Below are 23,697 nucleotides of genomic sequence, written 5' to 3'. Positions count from 1 at the left end.
CAAAACTAGAATTCATGCTCATATGAAAGGCATATTTCATGCAATCTGTATTTCAAAATGCTACAGCAGGGACACATCAAATCAGAGAAAGATGACAGCTCACACAAGGAAATGGAACGGGAGAATAGGATGGCACAAGGACGTGAAGACATTTGGAGAGACTACTGACCAAGAATATGCTTTTAAGATCCCCTTTTCATTCATTTAAGGCCTGATTCAATTACTTCCACTGGAGTCAACAGGAAGACTTGTGGTCTTCAGTGTCTGTTATTGTGGCTTATTATTTGTGTTACAGTAGCACACTGAATATTGAATTAAGTTCAAGCACTGTAATACCAGGTGCTACACAAACACCCACAGTGCCATAATCCCTTTTTACCAGTGCTTGCATCAAGCAAGACCTTGAATCATGTTGGGGAAAAAAATACAGAAAAAAAAAAAAAAAAAAAAAAACAAAAAACAAAAAACAACCATGGGAAAGAATCCAAAGGGAGCCCAAGGGATTTAAACTGGATTACAAAAAGAGTCAGCGGCAAAGCAAGACTGGTTGCCTGCCCTTTCTATTAACCCATTCTGCCTGTTGATGAATTTTGGGCCAAACCCACACCACACAATATGAATGGTAATTGAGTGAATTTAGTAAACTGCTTACCTGCTAAATAAAGTGAACTGCCACTGTCTTTCTACACAAGGAGATTCCTTGAATACTGCAGATACACTGCTGTAAAAATACTCAGTGTGTAGAAGGCAGGAATCACAAGTGCTCCACTTGCAACTCTTGTTTTTAATAAGATTTCTGCAGGAAAATGTCATAAACAGAAATACAGAGTCACTCCAGAGGTTACCCATTTCCCCCCAGCCCACAGTACAGAAGGATCAGTTGCAACCATGTCATTCCTAACAGCTGTTTGTCTCATCTGTTTATGGGTGCTCCAAGCTAACAGTAAGCAATCTGTTCCAGCACTTCACCTCCCTTGCCATTAGAACTGTTTTCCTTATTTCTAATCAGAACCTTTCTTGTCACAGGTGATGTTACTAGTTCTTCTCCCACTATGTCCTCTCTTAGGTCTTCTCTTCTTTAGGTTAATCAAGCCAAACTCATTCAGATCTCTCCTTAAAATCATCTTGTCAACTGGCATTCAGCTTCAGACCCACTGTTACCTTAAAGATTTTCTACAATTTCTACTTGGGTTGTCCATTCTGCATTTACACAGTTGATTACTCCTGGCTAAGTGCAATAACTTCTACTTGTCTGTCAAACAATCTCTGAACTTCATTTCTAAATGTATTTTTGAATTCTAATTATTTTCTTTAGTGCATATAGAGTTAGTATCAACTGCAAACTTTGTAAGCCTATTCAATATCATCATAAAGGACGCTACTTAAAACCTTGAATACTGCGAGTCCTCAACAGATACTCGTTCAATACATTAAAAAACTAATAAAAAGTAGTATTTAGATGCACTTAGTAAGCCTCTTTTGCACCCACTCAGAATATTTGCCTTTATTCTCATTAGAATGTTATATAAAGCAATATCAAAGATCTTACTAAAATCTGTATAGACTTGCTAATTCTGCAGTATCCAGGATCTGCTGCTCTGTTGTAGATTGGCTTGACACAGAGGACTGATGCAATTAGTTACTGACTGTTCTTCATACATTGGGTGCTGTTGTCTGTGTATGCTATGTGTTTGAATTTAGGTTGTTTGTAATTTCTCCAGAATTTGGAGGGAAATTGTATTTATATTGATCAGCCTGTTCTTTCTAACATTTCATTCTCCTCCTTTCCAAAGCTAGTCACTACCTTTTTCCTTTTTCTCACCTATCTTCAGTGAGTTATCAGTTATAATTATTCTGAACCTCACTTTCTTTAAAAATCTCTAAAGGTGTTACATAAATTCCAGACAATCTGAAACCATTAAGTTAGTTAAATACCATGCAGTTAAAACCTGCAACTTCGTGAAAATACACAGAGAACCATGAAGGTTCATTTTGCAATTTCCTGAGTTTTTAAGCGTTTTATTTCGGAATTTTAATTGCCCCTTCAATAAAACCTTTCTCCCCTTTTTAAACAATTGGTGGAAATGGCTGGTTATTTTTAGCAGCATGTGTTATTTATTGCCTAGGAACAAAGCTGGATCATTCACATACAGATTTAGTCTTATGGCTATGAGGAATAAATGCCCCGTTTGGATTCTCTGATGACTAAAAAGAAATTATTTCATATCTTTCCTTCCCAAAAACTATTGCACTGTGCAGAAATATCAGTGAAATGTGGCATCTGAACTAGTTAAACCTATTCCACGGAGCAATTTATCCCAGACACAAAATAATGCCACAGAATCACAGAATCAATTCATTTGGAAAAAACCTTGGGGTTCATCAAGTCCAACCTCCAATCTATTAACACCTTATCAACTAAACCATGGCACTAACTAACCATGTCACATCCAGTCTTTAAGCATCAATGCTTTTAGATGGCAAATAAAAATCTTCAAACACAGTCCAGAGGGGTTTTTTGCACAGTGAGGCATCATTGACTTCAGCCAGAGCCAGGTCACATTCAAAAATGGCAATGCCCTCCATCTACTGTCTTTCCTCTCAATCAAACACAAAGCCAAGATTAATCTAAGCAATACTCTTAAGCAAATGAAAGGGTTGCTTACATGTTTGCATACAGTCTTGACACCAGCTTACTACTAAATTCCATGAATGTGCAATTATGAGAGTCCAAAAATTCCTACCTACCTTGGCAACATAATACACACATTGAAAGTGGAAAAAGAATCAGCAGAAATAGTCATAATAATCATCAACCTCATCTCATAGTTAGCTCCCTTTCCATCCTACATTCAATGTGGAGAGAGTAATTAACAAGCCATTTATTTCTTTGTAACTCTATATTTCCAAGAATTTTAAAAAACAAAAAAGAGTTAATTGTGAAAGCTTAAATCATTTTCATATTGCACAATTAGAATAGTACATGAGAATATTTAGGTGAAATTGCCTCATTTATTTTATTCTTTTTCAACTGTTGATAAACATGTGTCTAATGATTCCAACTTCTAAGAATCTCCTGCCCACTAACCACAGCTTTTCAATGCAACATCCAAACTACTTAATAGCATCCTGTAAGTACAGTTGTTTTCAAAATAAGAGATTATGGAATAAACTCTAGACAGAAGGACAAACTTATAAACAATTCAGATTATTTTTTATACAAATATTGGCTGGAATATCAAACAAACTGCCAAAAGTTATGCAGCCAGCAGTTAAAGTGACTTGTGTACATTAATTCAAGAAAAAGTTGGATTATGCTTTGGAAAAGAAGGAAATACTACAGTACAGCAGCCACTAGCCTTTTTTTTTCCCCTTTTTTTTTTTTTGGTACAGCTGGGATTATGCTTAGACTGTTCCACATAGTTAACAAATATACTACAATTAGCAAACTTTCTTCTTTCATTTTCTGTAATCTGCAAGAAAGTTTCCCATGGTTTTACAAGGCTGACCAGTTGGTTCCTTTTGCACGACTGCATTTATATCTCTACTTGCTGAAGTAAACATGTCTCTTTTTTTTGGCTTAAGAATGCCTAGCAGCACTTTAAAAAGGAATTTGAGCCTGAAAAAACAGATGAGAAAGACCAGATAAAGTAGAACATCTTAATGAGTAGATAATTCAAGAGATACCTGGAGAACAGAAAAATTGAAACAAAGTGCATCTTCATTTGTTACATGTTCTGTCATGTCCCACCCTTTTGTGGTCATCAGGACTTATCACACAGCCGGAAAAACAATTAGATACAGGATAAATAGTTCAGGGAAAAGAACAACAATATGAAAAGTCAAATGCAAATTCATTCTTCATCAAACTTTTATGTCATAATAAAACTGATAAAAATTGTTTTTGTTGGCGATGTGATCACTAACTTTGCCAGAAAATTAAAACACTAAGATAATCACCAACCCAGGAAAGAAGAAAATGAAAAAGCAGAAAAAAAAACCAAGATTTCATGGAGCTTCAAATTTTTGTTGGGAAAGAGAAGGCTCAAAGATTCCTGGGATCAGTAAAGTCCTGTCATTCATTCAAGCTGTCCTCTGGTGCCACAAACAGAAGGAGTAAATACAGAAGAAGTGTTCAGGGCCCTGAAGGTTGGGTAACTTGATTGCAGTGACCATGAGATGGTGGAATTCAGGATCCTGAGGAGAGAGAATCAGGCAAGAAGCAGAATCACAACATTAGACTTCAGAAGAGCAGATTTGGCCTGATTAAGTAGTTTAGGAAGAATCCTGTGGGAGAGTCCTGGAGCAAAGAGGGGTCTGGGATAGAGGGTTAATTTTCAAAGACCACCTCCTCTATGCTCCAAAACTGTCTGTTCCCACATTCAGGAACTCAAGCAAAGGTGGCAGGAAGCCTGAATGGATGAAAAGAGTGGTCCTGAAAAAACTCATCCACAAAGAGAAAGTATACAGGATGTAGAAAGAGAGGCAGGTGAACCTAGGAAGAATACAAAGGCAGTGTTTAATCACACAGAGATTGGATTAGGAAAGCCAAAGCCCACCAGCAGCTGAAGGATGGGAAAGGGAACAAGAAAAGCCTCTACAAGTACAGTGGCAGCAAAAGGAAAACCAGGGGAAAAGTGGGCCAGCTGCTGAAAGATACAGGGTACATCAAAAAGGCCAACTCGCTCATTGTGATATAGGAAAGACCTTTTTCATTTTTCATTTTCATAAGAACAATCAGTCACTGGAACAACCTCCTAAAGGGTGCAGTGCAGTCCCCATCACTGGAACTTTTCAAGATACAAGAGAACAGGGTGCTAGATAATCTCCTCTAGACTCCCTTTTCTGCAAAAGGTTGGACCATATATATGTTCTTACAACATCTCCTTCAACATGTGTTGTTCTACGGTTCTCTGATTCTGTGATTCTATGATTTTATATTCAATGCCCTCTTTACCTCAGTCTTTAATAGAAGAAAAAGGTTTACCTTGATGTATCCTAGTCCCTAGACACCAGTGGGAAAGTCTAGACCAGGGATTACTCTTCCACCAAGGGTAACTAATATCAGGAAACAGTTAACCAAATTGGACACCTATGAGTCCATGGGACTTTATAAAATGCACACAATTGTGTTTGCCAATGCCATTGTGAGACAGTTCTTAGTTATCTATGAACACTTAGGGTGCTCAGAACAGGTTTCTTTGTGGGAAAAATTCTGATTCCTGTATTCAAGAAGAATAAGAATGAGATTTTTGAGAACTACAGGCCAGTCAGCCTCACCTTGGTCCATGGGAAGGTGTTGAAGCCAATCTTGAAAGCCATTTCCAAACATACTCAGCACAAAAAAGTGACAGCCCCTCGTCAGTATGGATTTAGAAAGAGGAAATCACCTCTTCTATGATAAGATTAGTCTGGTGGACAAACAGACTGGATGTAATTTATTTTAACTTTGGGAGGGCTTTTGACACTATCTCTGATACCATTCTTACAGAAAATGAATATGAGTTAAGTAAGTGGAGAGGAAGGTGGGCTGACAATCAGCTGAATGGCTCAAAGGGCTGCAGTCAGTGCTAGGAAGTACAGATGAAAACAGAATCCTTGTTACTACACCCACACTAATTAGTAAATAAGCCAGAATGAGAATAGAATGTCTGTCAGGTAGCTGCAATGTGACATCATCAGATGACGTGTTACATGCTGGAGGGAAAATCTATCAGGTTTAAATTAAGACAGAGAGTAGATTTACTAGAAAGCTTTTGTTTTGTTGATTCAAACATTTATCATAATTTTAGACCAACAGCTAGAGTTCATCTTTTGTAATTATAAATTATGGCTGGATGAAACTTGTCTGGGCCTGCCCTTTATTTCATTCTTAGTTGCATTCCCTTAGTCTTTGAGGAACAAGTAGTCAAATTAGGAAGTCCTCTTACAAAATGGTTTACAAGAAAGCATGGTTATTTCTGCAAACAATGAAAAAGTCCATTTGTTGAATAGCTATTCACAAGAGAGGAAAATAAAATGAGGTTATTTGGGAAAAAAATATCATGTCAAAAGGTCTTCACAGTGATGGAGATGCCACAGTGATGTTGTGATTTACCTTGGCATGAGGTAAAAAATTATACACTGAAGCCCCAGAGAGTAAAAGATTCACAGTTGCACACTCAGAATGTTACCAGAAACAAAACTGTAGAAGAAAATAAAGATCAAATACTAAATTATGGACAAAGGTCATGGAGAAAGGCAACATTTCTAAAAGCGAAAGCCTGAGATAGTATCTGTAAGCAATGTTAGTGACAAGGGAGAAAGGGAGAAGAATTGTGCCTGCACATTTATTATTGCCAAATAGGCTGAAAAAAAATCAACATCACTGTTATGGTATTTTCTTTCACTGGACCTAAAGGACAGCAGCAGTGGAATCTGCTGTTTGTGTTAAAGTGTCAGGAGGAGAAAGATCAAAGACATGGGAACATCTGCTTTTAGAAGCCACTTGAAAAATAATTATGCAATAGCCTGTGAAAAACATCTGTTAGAAATGCTGCTGTCCACCCATCAAATAGAAGAAAGACACTTCAAGAAAATATAAGAGAGACCTGAAGAGGATCAGGGCTCATTTTTCTCTTGAAACATCCATTACTTCAAACCTAAACTGAAACCCAAAGGTAAGTTAGCAATAGAAATATACAACAGAAGCAAGCAGCATGATAGACCACTGCCAAACAGATGGTACAACCTGCTATTACATAATCAATACAAATAGTGCCAGAAGCCATGCTTAGCATGTACTCTTTCTGAAGACAAACAAATTGCTTCCTGGGAATTTTCAGCCCTCCCATTCACACAATCTAAGGCCTTCCATTTAGTCAAGGAGTTCTCTGTTCCACAAGAGCAAGACTATTCCAGCTCAGAGCCTCCCTGCCAATCACTCAGAGGAGCTGAAGTTCACACCAGATCTCCACTCATTATATGTCATTGGTTCAACATCCAAATCTTTCAGGAGGACTACTGAGCCCAAAACAGAGCTGTGTTGACATCATTCTACCTGGATTTTAAAACACGCTATCTCCTTACCCCTTTGATGTGCTGTACACACTCATTCAGTACTGGAATACGTGTCCTGATAAGGGATTTTATCTAAACCATTTTAGTCAGCAATTAAGATACAGAGTGAATATGTGCTCTTCCCAGGTTCCTGCTGATTAACAGAAACTGGCTGAACTATGAGGTTTAACACTCTTCTACCCTGTGCCTACTTTAGCAGAAGTAAAGGAAGAGTTCTCATTTTAGTTCTTAAAAAGCCAAAAAAAAAGCAATACCTTCAATCTTCTGCAACAAATAATCAACATAGCTACATCTACATATCAAATGGCATATTGGTGAGATTCTTCATTGCATGTGACAGAAAGAGGATGGGGATGAGACCTTGCCTCTCTTGTTCCTCAAGTTCATGCTCAAATTCAGTTGCATAAGAAATTCTGCCTTTCCTACCAAAAGAAATTCCCCTTGGGCCTCAGAATAGACCCCTCAAATGAACTTTGATGTGTTGCTGCACTTGCCTCACAAGTGGATATTTTTCAGTAGGAAGCAAACCACTTGCTACAGATACAATATGGTATCTAATATGCTTTGAGATCCTCGAGGGTAAGGAACAAGACAGAGTAATGAAAAATATTATTTTCATAACAGTAAAAGAATGACTTTAAAATATAGTCACTTTGCTGCTTATCTGCCAGAAGAAAATAGAACAGAGGGAAGAGGTGTGGTTTTAAACATTCCCAAAATAACTTTAAAGTAGATTTTTAATCCATAGTAATTTACAGGAATTATATTCTCAAAACAGTGGTTTGTAAAAACCATCATTGCAATGTTTTCTGTGGTTATTTTTATAAATAAAGAATTTATATGAAAATTTTTAAGCTATGTTACTCCCAGTTCTTTTCTGACCTATCAACAGTGCTTAATGCAGATGGTTTAATGATTATTTTGTTTTCTGTAAATTTTTTAAAGGAACATTTAGTGAACCCAAAATTCAACCCCAGTCTTCAGGGTTTGGTAAGAAACATCCATGGTTTTCTGCCTAAAAGCATTTACAGATGAGGAGTAAAATGCAGTGAGTATGACAGATTTAGGTATTTGTCAAGGAGTGGGAGGGCAGGTGGGAGAAAGCTATGAGTATGTGCTGCTGTCCTCAAGTGTTTCCTTGAAACCCATAGACTCCCAGCAGTGTTCCAAAACAAGATCAGTGTCAATCTTAAACATTCTTTTGCACATAGATCTCTCTTCTAAGTCCCATGGAAGAATACATGTTTTGGAGATCTGGGAAGGAAATTTATGAAAGTAAATTCTCCAGGTTAATATGACAGCGGAAGAGCTCTGCCTATCATGTCACTTTAAATTAACTGCAAAGGAGAAAAGATATTGAACTATATTGCCCTTTGAATATTTTGCTCAATTAAACAATGCAAAATTTGGCTCAAGTAAGCCATCTTCAAATTCCTGTCTCCTGCAGCTGGAATGCAGTGAAGACATCAACTGAAGAACAACTATTTTAACAGAGCACGATACATTCTGGTTTTGTGCTACAAAGTACATGGAAGTTTATATCATGGAATGAGATTCCCAGATTAGAGCAGGTTTGCCTGTGGCATTTGGGAAGTGTAGCAATTGGCTTCAGTCTAGAATTTCCACAGCTAACACAGGTCAAGTGTGTCAGACCAATTTCCATGTCAGTAGACCAGCATATGCACGTAAATGCTATAAGGTTGCTCCCTGACTGTAAATGATCTAGTAACAGTTCATTACAATGCTGCCACTGACTTCTAGTGCCAGTTAATTTAACAGCCAGTGTAATTTATTCAAAACCTTGGGTACCATGTCATCTGTATTAAAAGCAGAAATTGCCATTCAGTGACAATTTCAAGTTGCCTCGGATGGCAGGGGGAACAAATAACTATGCTTACTAATACATTTTTGGGGTTTTTTAAGAATAACTAGAAAAGGAAGTTCCAGTATCTTGACAGATGTGAAGACTGACTTACACAGAGAAGCTAGTTTGGGTTACAGCAGAGCATGAATTTAAATGCAAATCTTTCAGATTAACCCCTGAGATAGCAACTTCTGGTATGATTTGTCTTGCACAGACTTGTCTGAGAATTTGTGCAGAAAATTAATCTGAGGCAATTTATCAGAAGAAGTCACTCTGTAATAATTTCCTATAACAAAATCCCTGGGACTTCTGGTTCAAATGATGTTAGTTTGTACCTTCAAGTCCTTTTCTACACCTGACTGGGCTGTCACCTATACCAGACTGGTCAGTTCCACCAGACTCTGCTCCCCAGCTCTACTAGGGAAGAAGCAAAAGTGTGATGGAGGCTCCCCTGTGCAGAGGGTCACACTCATATTTCCACCTAGCAGTGCTCTCTTTACAGTTCATGCACATGGGTTAATTCCTAGGAGACACCAGAGTAAAAGAATTAACCACTTTCTCACATATGAATGAGATGCAATCAACACATCAGTGAGACAAACCGTGTAGTTCCGAACATATTGAGCAGGGATTGCCCCTGTCCAGCAAATGGACTTTGGCCCATGCTATAAATCACCACAAGCAGTGAAAGCCCTGGAAAATCTTGGCCTCTCTGGAAGAAACAGATTTAATCTGGTCTTCAGACATTTGGGTGAGGAAAATACAATGTATAAAGCTGCTCACAGAAGGTCATGAACCGCTTCTGTTGTGTCATATTCTGAAAGCAACACGTGAAGGTCAGTTAAATGTACTTAGAACACATGAAATCAGACAGGTTTGATTTCTGTCAGCTGCTTTATGAATCCTCTAGTCTTACCACTTGCTCATCTTATGGGTCTCAAAAAATTATTTTAACTTAATCAGCCATCAATTAATATTATGCCTATTTCCACTTAGAAATCTTGTAGGATTTTCCAGCTTATTCAGGTATCCTCCAAACTATCCACTTTACAGCAGAAGGAAATAGCTTATCAGCTAAAGAACAATGATGTCACCAATTTTTCTTACATTTTTGCTACTAGCCAACATATAGATTAATTTAGATTTTTTTTTAACTATAAATCAATCTACGATAAACAAAAATATGTAGTTCCTTGTCTGGGACACTAAAGATGTGAACATAAAGTTCCATGGCACTTAGAATTTTGTGGAAACTGTTACAGAGTAGAATGAAACTCTATATATGAGTGGAGCCTTGCCAAGACAGTTTAGCTCCCCAAGTAGACAGGTAAAATTTAAACTAGCAGCATTTCAAATTCAAAGACAAAACATGAATCTCAGCACAGTTTTTGAAACCCTTTTGCTATTGTTTCTTAGCTCCATGTACCATTTTTAAGTATCTTTTCACTGCTAATGCATAAAAACATTATGTCTCTAGAAATTGTAAGTAACATAATTAATGAATTTTAGTTTATTTGTGGAAGGTAGAAAATGAAAAATTTACTGATTTCTTCCTTCAATATTCTTCTTCTATCACTTTTCCATTTTCAATAAGGCTGAAATAGATCTTGCATCAATGAAAGAAAGCACAAGCCTCTGCAATTTGAATTCAAGCAGTAACTGCATTCAGGCACAGCAGCACCAAATTCTTGCTCTCTGTGGACTGCACACGTTCTCTAGCATGCCAGGTCTGTAAGAGCAAAACTGTAACAAGCTGGTTGTATCAGGTTTTCCATGCCTCATTGGCTGCAGCAGCTCATTTTCTAATGCCCATTGTATTGGCACACCTGCATGACACTGCATCCTCTGTGCTACAGACACAGCTCTGGGGCACTGCAGCAGCAGAACCTTGGGCTCTCAGCAACATGAGAAGCCTTGCAGTGCAGTCTCTGGGTCTCTGCACAGAGCATTTGGATCACTCCCTTGGATTTGGGTATCTAGATTCTGCCTAAGTTTTTCTTTATGCACCTAAGTGCTTTTTTGGATCTCACTCTAAATTCTTACATATCATAAAACCTTTTCCAAAAACTCCATTAATTTCTCCAGCAATTATCAAAAGAATATGAGATTATTTCACTAAACAACAAAATAAAGAATGTATTAAATTGTTTTTCTGGTCTGAAATGAATTATGAAAGAAAACACATCTGCAAAATAAACCTAAAACAGTGGTTCTAGTGCTTAAACTACTTTATAATAAAAAATATATGTAGTGACTTCTGAGACCCTACTGTTGCTAGATCATAAAATCTAATGCTTAACTGCTATCAACAAATGTATAAAGACACCTAATTAACCAGGTATATGCACACACTTTGCTTTTCCACACCAAGAAATACAAACACTGCACAAAACTCTTTGCAATGTCCTCCACACTACTGAGAGATTACACAGCATCTGCATGAAAACACACTCCTTCTGCAAGGGAACACAGAATTAAATAAATACTGCATGATCTAGAAACAGCAGGACATCTAGTCCAGGCAAGTATAATGACTTTGCTGTGTTTTCTTGGGAAACAAAAATACTCTCCTTCATCCTTTCAGAGCCCCAAGATGGAGATAGCCAGCATCATTTTTCAGGGCTGGTGTCATAAAATGAATTAAAATAGTAGGAATCGGTTGCTAATATTAAATAAACCTGTTGGAATGAGAAAGTATCCATATACATAGGGATTAATAAGGACATTCTCCCCTTCTCTTTACCATGTAAAATAAGAAAAATCTAAAGGCTTTCAACTCATCACCCTTACAGGAAGTATCTTTTATTCCTCCTGGCAGACTTTTAGTATTCAAGCTGGAAGATGTGGATTCTACTTTCATCTTCTTTTGATTTATATAATGATCCAGTTTGTTTTTATGAGCTCAGTATACTGTCAACAACAACGGGACTCTCAGCTGGGCTTTGTGGAGGCCTGAGCTGAAATTGAATTTAAATGGCTCTGAAGTTTGTCTGAACCACAACCTTCAGATTCATGACCAAACTTAGGATGGAATGAGACCCATGTTCTGTCCCAGGGCCATTCTTCTTCTACATGGTTGTTTCATTCCCTTGACACTCCAAGGATAACATCCCCCAGGAGGGATGGAGGTTTTGCCTCTCTCAACAGCAGAAAAGATGTAATACTAAGAAAGCCCTTGGAGCTGAAAAAGGATGGCCATGTAAACATTACCAGCCCATGTTTCTGACCTTTTCAAGAAAGTAATGGAAGAAGGTGAGCATGCAAATTCTCTAATCACAAAATTGAATTTCAGTGTTAGTATTTTGGATCGGTGTTTTAACTAAAAGGATCCATAAAAGGTAAACTTGGAAGAGGAAAAAAAAATCAAGGTAACATACAAGATCTGTAAAAAGTGTCCTCTTAGGGGGAAATATCCATTAAGTCTTTATCTGCCATGGCTCAGGCTCACTTTCCACGAAAATTCCTACAAATGAAGACAATATCTGGGAAAAAAAAAACCCAAAAACATAAGTCAGGGAAGTGCATGAAGCAGCTCTTGAAAATACTGAGTATTTGGTACAGACCTCCAGCACCAACTAACTGCTAACACAGCTAAACCGCTGCTTGTACTAAATATAACAGAAGCCTTTCAAAGACCCTGCAGAACATCTATAGTCCCATAAGGAGACAGTACCAACATTCTAAATAAATCAGTCTTGTAATTTAACCTGTTGATAAAGTCATTGCAAACTTCACCAATGTGATATTAATTGCTGTGGCTACATTTTTTAAAGAAGGATCCAAAGCCTTCTTTACCTTCTTTACCTTTTACCTTTCAATAGCAGGAGCAGTATCAAGAAAGAGCATTCTGTGCTCTTCCAGGTTGTGACACGTGAATACAAAAAAGTTCTTGTTTTGTTCTGCTAAAGAACATTTCAAGCACAAGTTCAAACTACCTATGTCTAAGTCAGGGGTTACCTCCCACTAAATTCAATAGCACCAAGGGATGGACCTTCAAAAAGCTTCAGTTATGAGAGGATGTTCATGTCCATATGAAACCAAAGGTTTTATTTTTCATTCCACATCCAGTTCTGCCATATCTCTAACATGCTGTACTTACTCTCAGCTTCTAAAATATATTATTTTTTAAGATGAAGGGTTTGGGGGAAGCAGAGAAACAGGGAAGGACAGACTAAATAAGATCACAAAACCACACCACATTTTCAGCAACTAGCTGATATCCTATGTCACAGGATTTCAAACCATCAATTGGATTCCCTACTAACAAATTCCCAAGAGCTTTCTGTGTATGATGATAACAAATTTTCTTTTTTTTTTTTTTTAATGATTCTTCAGAAAGGGCACAAACTGATCCTTTGGAGAGATAGTGCTTTTTATCTGCAGGGACTTTGTAAACAAATTGATCCAGATGTTTTGCTTTAGAACTCTCCAGACACAGTAAATTATTCCTTACTACATCAACACTTCATTTCCTCTATTTGCAACTAATATCTCAAAACAGAACCCTTTTCAAAAGACAAATAATTGAAATGTTGTATCAGCATTAGCAAGATCATTTGGACACTTTCTTTTAAAAAAATCTGTCTTCTATATATGGATGCATTTGGTTACATATAATCATTTCCAGAAAGGATCAAGATCAAATGTATTAAGAATGTATTTGGATCCTTTTCCTAAGCCACTGAAAATTTATCAAAGAAATACTGAGCATTTTGTTTTTCCTTTCCTTTGTTACACGATTTGTCGCATTTATCTTTAAAAAACCCCTAGACATGTGGAATGGTAATGGTCTCCAAAGTCTGAGTAAAAACTCAGACAACAACTAGTCTATGCAATTAGAATGAAACTAAAGTGAGAAAAAGGACAAAGAGACAAAATAGGCATATGGACTAGGTAAAATATATTCAAGAATATTTGACAATATAGGCACTTATACATTAAAAAATTAATGGAGAAGAAAGAAACCTGCTCTCTGTGTTTCTTGGTGTCATGCCAAATAGACTGGTTCTCATAAATGCATATAAAGATTTTTTTTAATTAAATTCTTTTAAAATCAGTAACAAAAAGAGTTAATTTACGTTAAAGATATATGGGGCTTCCAGAAATATGAAGATAAATATATTACCTGTAAAAGGAGCCCTATTAAATATATCCCAGATGAATATACTGTATCAACACATTTTGCTAACTTCCCTAATTACCTTTGGATGTTTCTCTTTCATTTTAAAATGCAAATGTTTCTTCATAACATGAAAATAATCTCTCCTATTTACATGCTTTCTGAAGATCTCATACTGTCAAATACAGCAACCAGGTTTCCATCCTATGCCTCCAGAATTAGAATATTTGCTTTAAAATGAAATCATTGGTAGCTTTCCAGTTACTGTAAGGACAGCAGGATCAACTGAGTGCACAGCAACAGATTAGGAAGCAGGTGGCTTCAGGCTAAATCTAAACAGTTTCCTCACATAGCTTTGTAAAGTGGGGTGCAGATAACTCCTAATGAGTGTTAAGGGCTGTCTAGTCACTTACTTGTATACAAGGTCTAGACAGGTCAAGGTCTAAGGATCAGAGCTTCTAATTACATTCTATTAAATGCTCATTAGTTGTAAAAGATGTCACCAAAAGAACCATCAGAGATATAGTGCCTAATTATTAAATATTAGTGCCCTCTTAAGACCCTCAGGACTTGAAAAACTATGATAACTTGAAAAAGAAAAAGAGACAGCCAAAAAGGAGGTGAATCTGAGGACACAGCTGAAAATTGAGGTCCTTGTTCTATATCACATTCCCCATGTAAAAGAGGAATTTGAAAGTCATCATCTATTGAATCAGTCAGTATTTGGCAGCATCATTTCTAATGTTGAGTTAAACCATTTAGGAGACAAATTTGGAGAGTCTTTCATTGCAAAATGAGCAAATAATGAAATACATTTATTTCATAACCTGTATTGCTACAAACACAACTCACTGAACTGTTGCTCATTCCCTAAAAGCTAATAAAAAAGAGAAATAATTATGACTAAAACCAGCATGCTTTTTTACTTCCTTTAAACAAAAGCCTCATATGAAAGCTCTTGTGGTTTGCTGATAGTGTGCTGGATTCAGCCATGCAGCCCCCCAAAGGCTCTTGTTGGGCTGTTTTTCTCCCAGCACTCACACTAGGACAATACATCAAGTTGTACAGATAAAAGGGAAGAGCACCTGTTAGGCATGAATTCTGCAATGACATATTTTAAAACAGCAACAACCAAAGTGAGTAGTAAATAAATAACAGGCCCAGGCTTTGGCTGGAGGGGAAAGGCACATACAGCCAGGAACACCAGCACCCAGCTGGGTCAGAAGCAAAGGTAACTCCTGTGTCTCAGGTCAGGGAGTGCAGAATGCAGTGCCAAGGACTCATCTTGTCCAGCTGGCATGATCCCAGGAGACAGAAATATGGTCCCCAGGGTTAGGAGGCAATTTCCTGAGGTTCCCTTTAAGGGCAGCATAGCAGCGCTGGAATAACTCCAAAGTACTCTGACATTTCCTTATCTCTCCTTCCTTCCTTCCTTCCTTCCTTCCTTCCTTCCTTCCTTCCTTCCTTCCTTCCTTCCTTCCTTCCTTCCTTCCTTCCTTCCTTCCTTCCCTCCCTCCCTCCCTCCCTCCCTCCTTTCTATTTGAGCACCCAAAAACATGAAAACATGACTGTTCAGACTTCTTGGACCTATGAAACATTTTGGAAAATGAAAGACTCCAGGTTTTACCATGACCTCTGGTGCTTCTCAGTCTCCTGACAGCCCTCAAATTACCTGGACTGCAGCCTTGCTTGCAATATCTTGGCTCTACTGTTCCCTGTCTGCCTGGAACCAATTAATGCACTAGCACAGAAAAAGAAAAAAAAGAAAAAAAAAATTAATCATCCTTTTCTGAACCTCAAAAGACCCAAGTTTTGGACCTCTATGGAGATGGGGCAAGATCTGAACTGTTACCCCTTCCTAGCTGAGAAAAAGTTTTGCTATTTATTTCCCTTCTTACCAACTGCTATCTAAGTTGTGGAACTGCATTTATCAGGCTTGCTTCCCTTCCCTTTGTCCTTTATAGCACCCTGGTAGAAGCTATAAAAGGACACCACCTTCTACTCACAGTCTCCCCTTTTTCCTCCCAGGATTCAAACTGCCCAGTACAAAGTGGCAAGAACCTCCTCTTTGTCATCTTGTCTTTTGTAGAGAATCTTTTTTAGCCTCAAACTGCAATGTACCAATGGCAACAGGAACACACAACCTTTTTTACCTCGCTCATAATGGAATAACTTCCCTCTTCCTTCTTCTGAATCTCAGAACCTCATAAACCTCTTCTGTTTCCTGTAATCCTATCTATCCAGAAAAGCACCTTTTAGTACCATTCCCTTCTCCTGACATAGTGCTTCATCCTCCCTGAGACTCACAACCACTCCTCCTGCCCTGACAACCCTCCACCAACCCCTCCCACGGGCTCAGGGCATCCCTAAGCACATATTAAGGCTGAAAGAATCCTTAGACTCAAAATCTGAGGATACCCTCACTCCTGACAAGCCTCTGCCTCCTCCTCCTACTCCATTCTATCTCTGGTCCTCGATAAGGAGAAAAGGAGGCTGCAAGGAAAGCCTGTAAGAGCAACTCACATCAGCAGTGCACCACACCCTGCCTTTGCTCTACCAAATCATTTTCTAGATGCTCCTCAGGGCCAGCACCATTTAATAAAAAATCACTCCATGCCCACAGCAAGCAGAGAGCAGCACGGGCACAGCAGGATGGGGTTCACTCACCCCTAGTGCCAGAAAGATGAAGCTGAACCTCAAGCAGCTTAGCCACTTTGCAGGTCTCCATGTCCTGCAATCCCAGAGCTACCAGAAGGCCCTGATCCCAACTTCAACTTCTTTTAATTTTTTGTCCCTTTACCATATTTTCATTTCTGTCCCAAAATACTCCTGTATTTCCTTTTTTACCCTTAAAAACACAAGAGTTGGCTTTTTAAAATGCCAATTAACCAAAAACAGAGGGGAAATGACACATCAGGAGTAAAATGGAGCACTCAATTCTCTGGCTTGCTAATTAGGATTTATGTACTGGAAAAATCCAATTCCTGGCATGGGTGAGTTAATAAAGAAATGAAAAAATGTCTGGAAAATTGGAAAAACTAGTATAATTGTCTAAAAAAACTAGCACATCTGGTCATTTCCCCACACATTGTTATTAGCACCACAATTATTTCAGCAGGAGGCAAGCTGGGAAGAAGTAATACATGACCAATGAAGAAAAGCAGTAGCAAGAAAACCTATCATTCAGGCACTAACTCCTGAGAGAAAGCAGACTTGGCCCTAAACAGAAAAGTCTATTTTAACATGCACCTCCTTAAACACTGATTTATAGTGTTTAAACTGGAGATAATTATTTCCACTAGGGGTATCACAACTGCAAAATTACCCTGGTCTTTCTGTGAAGTCATTTACATTGGTACATGAGTTACTAATGTTTGCTACTTACCTGCTTTTTCTAGGGGTAGGGAGGAAAATATGAGGTGCAAAACAAGATAAAACAGATCTCCAGATAGCACTTCATACAGCATGTATGTGTGTGTGAAGAGGATTCACTTACATGCTCCTGAGATTATAATGCTTAACATAAAGATTTCCCAGACCATACCACTGAATGTGGTAAGTTACTTGTCCTTCTTTCATAATTGTTTTTATGCAGAAGGCAAGAAAAAAATTCCAGGAATAATGCAAATTACAGCTTTGCTTTGTTGATTCTCCTTTAAGATTTTTGCTTTTATGTATTTGCATATAAAATGTAATGTTTCATGATATGATAATTTGGACAGTGTAAGTTCTAATTTTGGACAGTGTAGGGTTCTTTTATTTATTCTGCAGCATAATCCTTCAGGAATCTTATGCAGAATAAGCTTCTTGCTAACATATTGATTCCTAAGACCTTTTTCTTTTAAAAAATGTCCATATAATTATCAGCCATGCTTCATAAGGATGATAATTTACACTGTAGCTAAATTGGGCAAGATCCAGTAAGGGAGTAAGGGAATTCAGTGCTAGGCACTTTCAGTACATCAGATCCCACTGGAAAATTCAAAAAGGAAAGTCTTGGCTCTCTATTCAATTCAGAGGATAAATCCATGCCTCAGAATTTAATCCAAAGCAGCCAACATACCATGCAGGCAGCTGATGGCAACATACTCAGGAGGCAACCCCCTAGAAGTGGCCCAGATGAGTGCTATGCTTTAAATCCTGATCATTCAGGGCAGCAGTTTCATTTCCAGAGTCTTTGGAGCCCAGAAGTCTTGACTCATGCTACGTATTTATCTCTGGGGGGAAAAAAAATAACTCAACAACAACAAACAAACAAAAAATCCATGGTTAATGCTTTCCTATTAAAAGCAGGTTAGGAAAGCAGATGGGCTCCTGTCTTCATATAATCACCCAGTAATTGCCCAGGCAGTAAAGGATCTCATTTCTTCTCTTAGCTCAAGGGAGCTCAAAATCACCTCTCCAAAGAAATGTTCCTACTTGCAAGTATGCTCAATCCCTGAAGCACAGTCAAGAAGCTCTGGGCCCAAGACAGACAGCAAAAATTGAAGCCCAACAGGTCAGTAGCTTTACTTGTAAGGAGTACTTTTCCGCTTCTACCGGGACTTTTTCTTTACTTTATCAAGCAGCAGCTCCATGGAAAATGCACAGTATATGCAGGGAGCAAGGAGAAGGAACACATCTCTTTGTGTAATTTGAGCCCTTCTTCACTTGCATGCTCAGTGAAACAATGCAGAGTGAGCAGTTGACTACTGCCTACCCAGTGGCAAAGCTTCATGGAGTAAGATGGAGAATCTCATGGAGAATCTTCATGGAGAATCTCTGCCACACAAACCAAGATTAAATGACAACCTAAAGACTAGGCATAATTCATTTGGTGGAAGATATAGGATTTCATATTATTAGTTAAAAGGGGACTGGGGCATTCTCATTCTGCTCAAGTATCTCAGTCTTCAGGCTGGGTGAAACCCCTGTAAGTCAGCAGCTGCTACTCTTTTTTTTTTTTTTCTCTTTTGTGAAATGACTGAATATCCCAGCATGTGAATACCCCTTACAGATTAAGCCCATCTGAAATTCACAAACCTACCAACTTTGCCTTTCCCACACTGATATATCATCTACCTCTTTAATTTAAACTTCTTCTTACATGTCTTCTGACATTATTCAAACACCAACTAATTTATTCCAAAATATGTTGCTTCAACATGTTTGGGTTTATCTCTTGAAACTAGCAAAACATTCTTCCCTGTCCCAAAAAAGTGGTCAACAAAACCCAACCATATTTATCTCAACCATGTCAAGATTTCACTGTTAAGTATACCAAAGAAACACAGGGAAAGGGGAGAAAAGCATGAATTTGGACTAATGGGCTTGCTGTGTTTCAACTTGAAATGAAAAAGAGCATCTCAGCAAGTCCATACAAAACACATCCATTTGCTGTTTACAGTTACCTGATATTATGTTCCCATCCACATACAGAACCGATCTACTTTTTTATATTCTATACTAACATGTGAAGACCTGAGCAAGGAGTACTCTATTGCTAGATCCCTTTAGGTTAGTATGTGATTTAGATACTGAGATGCTTTGTCTTGTCCATGTTAAGGTGTGTGTACAAAAGACAACACTCAGGCTCCTGGGGAATGTAGACAAGACAGTCAGTGGCTGTCCTGGATGATGGTCCTGGATGGCAGCAATCCTCTTTTATTACTGCTCATTTCTACCCACCTTGTTTTTAAATCAATGACTGCCCATAGTGGCAGAGATGCTCAAACTGTCAATGAAGGAGCCCCTCAGCTGTAGTTATCTACACTTGGAAATTTCTGACCCCATGCTCCTCAACAGAAACAACCTGCACACTTTAGCCATTTCTAATGTCCAGATAGACAACAAATTCCATGAGAAAAATAGAGCACAGGGATCAGCTGGAATGTCTATCATATTAAACTGAATGGTGATTCAGTTTAACCCATCTCTATTCATAAATCAGTGCCCATGAAATGTAGAACATTCCAGTTTCAGATGAGGGCACAAGAGAAGAAAGAGTTCAAGATCTCTTTTGACATTTTTAATTAAAATAGATTTTATTTTTTTAATCTTAATAAAGATCATAAAACCATATAGCAGCAGTTGCCTTAATGTCTACTGTGCTTATAATTAACCTTTGGTCTCAGACATTAGACAGTGAATTCTGGATTCCTGAGGCATTAATTACATGGTAGTTATCCTATAATTGGTTTGAAATCAGTCTCTTTGAGACACTTGTACTAAAGACCCATGTCATTAGAGAGTATCCATGCAGTTGAATCATCTCATTTTATGAGGGATCATTTTGTTGTTTGGCCTCCCATGGTGATTGTTGCCCCATTCAATGTTTGCAGATTCTCATCAGCTCACACTGAAAAACCAGTATTGTCAATAGTCATAAATGCACTTTTCCCTGCATTTCCCTACCATGCCCACTCTCACCCACAACTGATTATCAGCCAAGATTTCCAAAACTGATCATTGATGTCCTCTTCCCCAAAGGTGCAACTGAAAAAGCAATTTTTTTATTTTCCACCCCTTAGATAACATGCAAGAATCAGATGCTTCAAAGGGACTAGATACAAGGAATCCAATTTTTCTTTTATTTTAATCACTATCATCAAACCAGATTATCTATTAAATGATCAGATTTATTTTTTCCCATTAATATATGCAATATATTAGAAATAATGACTTGTTTAATATGTATACTTCAAGTGCCAACAAGGGCTAGCTAATAAGGTTGTGTCACCCAAAATCAGAATCAAATACCACTTCTCCAACACAAAGAAAAACTTGTGAATAATTTTACATCTTTGTATCTTGGTGCACTTCGACAAAAAAATAGCATAAGTGTTCCCAGCCATACTTCACCTGACAAGGAACTGAAGTGCAAAAGGGTCACCAGGTGTGTTCCATGCAGGGCTGGAAGCACAAAGAGCAGCTCCTCTAAATATTAGTCCGCTGCACACATTTTTCTTTCCCTTTATTTTTCTCTCTTTGTATTAGAAATTCTGCTGTCAATGACTCTCATGATTGACCACATCATATTACAAACTCAAGAGTGAAAACTAAACAACTGCCGAAAAGAAATTATTCGTTTCTTTCGAAAGCGAGACTATTCTTAAGTCTTTGTTTCTTCTTTTTTAAATTCTTCTGTTTTAAATTGCTTTTTATTTTTTCAGCAACTAACACAGGCTTTGATTAAGATTTTCTTCCACATTTTCACTCCTGCTGTTCCTTTGAGAAAGAAATGAATACCTATCCTCTGAGATACGCAGGAAATCACCGGGAAAACCATAACAGAGCAGACTTGGCATTTCTTAAATTTCTAAGTAAAAATCAAACAGCAAAAAACCAACATGGTTTACAGAACAGAAAGCAGCAAAGAAGACTTGTGCCAAGGCTTTAAATAAATTCTTTCAAATCTTCCTAAAAGAAAGTGGGGGGGCGGGCGGGGGGAGAAGCATCATTAAGCTGGATTCCATGGAAAGACAGTTGTTGTGCTTTGGGGTTTTTTTGGTTTGGACTATTTTTTTTAAGAGCTAAAAGAAATTCCAAGGCTTACACTTGCCTTGGAGCCTCAATGCCAATTTTTGTGGTTTTACAACCACAGTTTCTTATTTTTCTTTGTTTTTTCTTTCTTTTTTTTTTTTTTTTTGAGAGAGAGGGGGAGGAGTTGTTTGTTTATTTTTCTAAAGTATTTCTCTCTTTCCCATTGTCATGTATGATACCCACACACTAAACAAGGGAAACTAACACCAAAGGGCATTCAGACTGCCTATTTAAACCAAATGGCATTTTCCCTTCATCACCAAAGTGTAAAGGCTCTAACCAGCAGGACAGTTAAAGTGAGAATGACATTTCACCTCTCTTCCCAAGCTGTTACTGAAGTCCTACAGGACCTCAACTCCACCACCAGTTTCTTTTCTAGCCTTTTACAAGAGGCGTCATTTCCAAGATGGAATTCTACCCAAAATGCATATGAATGTACAAGACAAGCAGGATGAGGGTACAAAATAGAGTATTTTTTCATTCCTCCTTTCCTTACACTTGCAATTAGGTTACTGCTACAGGCTCTATGTCTGCTATGAAGGAGAATGTGTAAATTATCATTGTCTAGTATAAGTACTTTGTCCTCTATTGGCTGGCACCAAATAAAACGAAAGAATCTTCTGCATGCACAAGTCTTCTCTGCATCCAACTTAAAAAGATTTATGGGGGTAGTCAAGGGAAAACCAGGTTCTGACAGTGGCATTGTGAGCTCCTTCATCTACTGTCCTGTGTAGCTTCAATATTTATGTGTTTTATCTTGAAAACCTCTGTGAAGAAAGAGCAAAGGTTTGGGTTTTTCTGATTGCTGCAGGCTTCTCCTAATTTGTCATACTGTGGTTTATGTTATGGTAGAGAAAGGAGAACATCCTTTGCTGATTATGATTGCATAATTTTGCAATCTTGTTTGAAGTTTTAAATAAATAACATCTTCTTAACAGTAGTTTGAAATAAACAGTGACATTGTCCCTGGTCCGTGTACAGTATTTCTTGGTTTAGGTGGTGGGCTTTGGCAAGGGGAGGAAAACGAGAGCAAGATGTTTCCCTCTGCCCTTTTTCCTCTTACACTCTGCTAGAAAATCTAGTCTTACCTGTCAGCATCCCCAAGCTTACAGAGATTACTCCTTGTATTTCCAGATTATCTCAATGAGCCCAAAGTTCTCCCCAAATTAAAGGGGAGACAAAAACATAGCTTTAGAGGTACTCTGCTTCAGTTATGGGACTTACCAGGCTCATTGCCTGCAATATCTTTGGAGACAAAGGACCTTTTAGATATCCGTCCCTCCCAAAGGCCAGTAGAGGCACAGTCAATTCCATTTCATGTTGTGTGATTGCCTGTGATTCAGATTTGCTTGAGAAAGTCTGCACTGTTCTCACAAGCAGCATACCACAAGGCAAAAGCTGAGTTGTTGATGGTTCCTAGTGACTAAGTTTTGACAACATTAATAAAGCATTTTACAGTTTCTTAGAGTTTCTTTCCAAAGTATTTGACTATTTTCTGTTTAAATTATAACGCCACCATAGAAGTCATTCAGGCCAATTCAGCTGATGCTCACTACATCACAAACTGATAATACACAGGAGTGTTAGTTTCCCTCTGCATTCTAAGGACTGCTCATGCTAAGTCAAGGCAGGACTCTCAGAAATACAGTTTAGAAAGAATTAGCTGGTTTAAGATTTGTTGTTTACTTCCTAAGCCCATGAAAAATTTATTGCTCTAATAAAAACTGAGTAAAATAAATAAAAGGAGCATTAAATTAAAGAAAATTGACAAGTTTGACTAACCTGATCTTTTCTATGACGAGGTGACCTAGCTGTAGATGAGGGAAGGCTGTGCTTGTTGTCTACCCAGACTTTAGCAAAGCTTTGACATTGTTTCCCACAGGACTGTCCTAGAGAAACTGCCCACTTATGGCTTGGACTGGTATGCTCTTTAGTGAGTAATAAACTGACTGTATGGCTGAGCCCAAAGATTTGTGGTGAGTGGATTTACATCCAGGGCAGCCAGTCCCCAGTGGTGCTCCTCAGGGATTGGTCTTGCTGCCAGTACTCTTTAATAACCTTACCAATGAGGGGACCAAGAGCACCCTCAGTTTGCAGATGACACCAAGCAGGAGTGTGATCTGATGCAGGGCAG

General features: G+C 38.1%; 1 long non-coding RNA gene across 1 annotated transcript in view; it reads right to left on the bottom strand.

Annotated features, from left to right (window-relative positions):
• The window catches only part of LOC139589767 (uncharacterized), a 184,239-nt gene that overhangs the window by 111,813 nt on the left and 48,729 nt on the right, over positions 1–23,697 (bottom strand). The window contains exon 4 of the long non-coding RNA XR_011679125.1: positions 653–796. This is a non-coding gene — a long non-coding RNA (uncharacterized lncRNA). The remainder of the gene's footprint in view (positions 1–652; positions 797–23,697) is intronic.

This window comes from Agelaius tricolor, unplaced genomic scaffold (assembly GCF_023055355.1).
Source record: "Agelaius tricolor isolate 1412-34295 unplaced genomic scaffold, bAgeTri1.0.p SCAF_5, whole genome shotgun sequence".
In the NCBI taxonomy this organism is placed as follows: Eukaryota; Metazoa; Chordata; class Aves; order Passeriformes; family Icteridae; genus Agelaius; species Agelaius tricolor.
The sequence above is the reverse complement of the archived record's forward strand: the minus strand, read 5'-3'. Positions and strand labels throughout refer to the sequence as shown.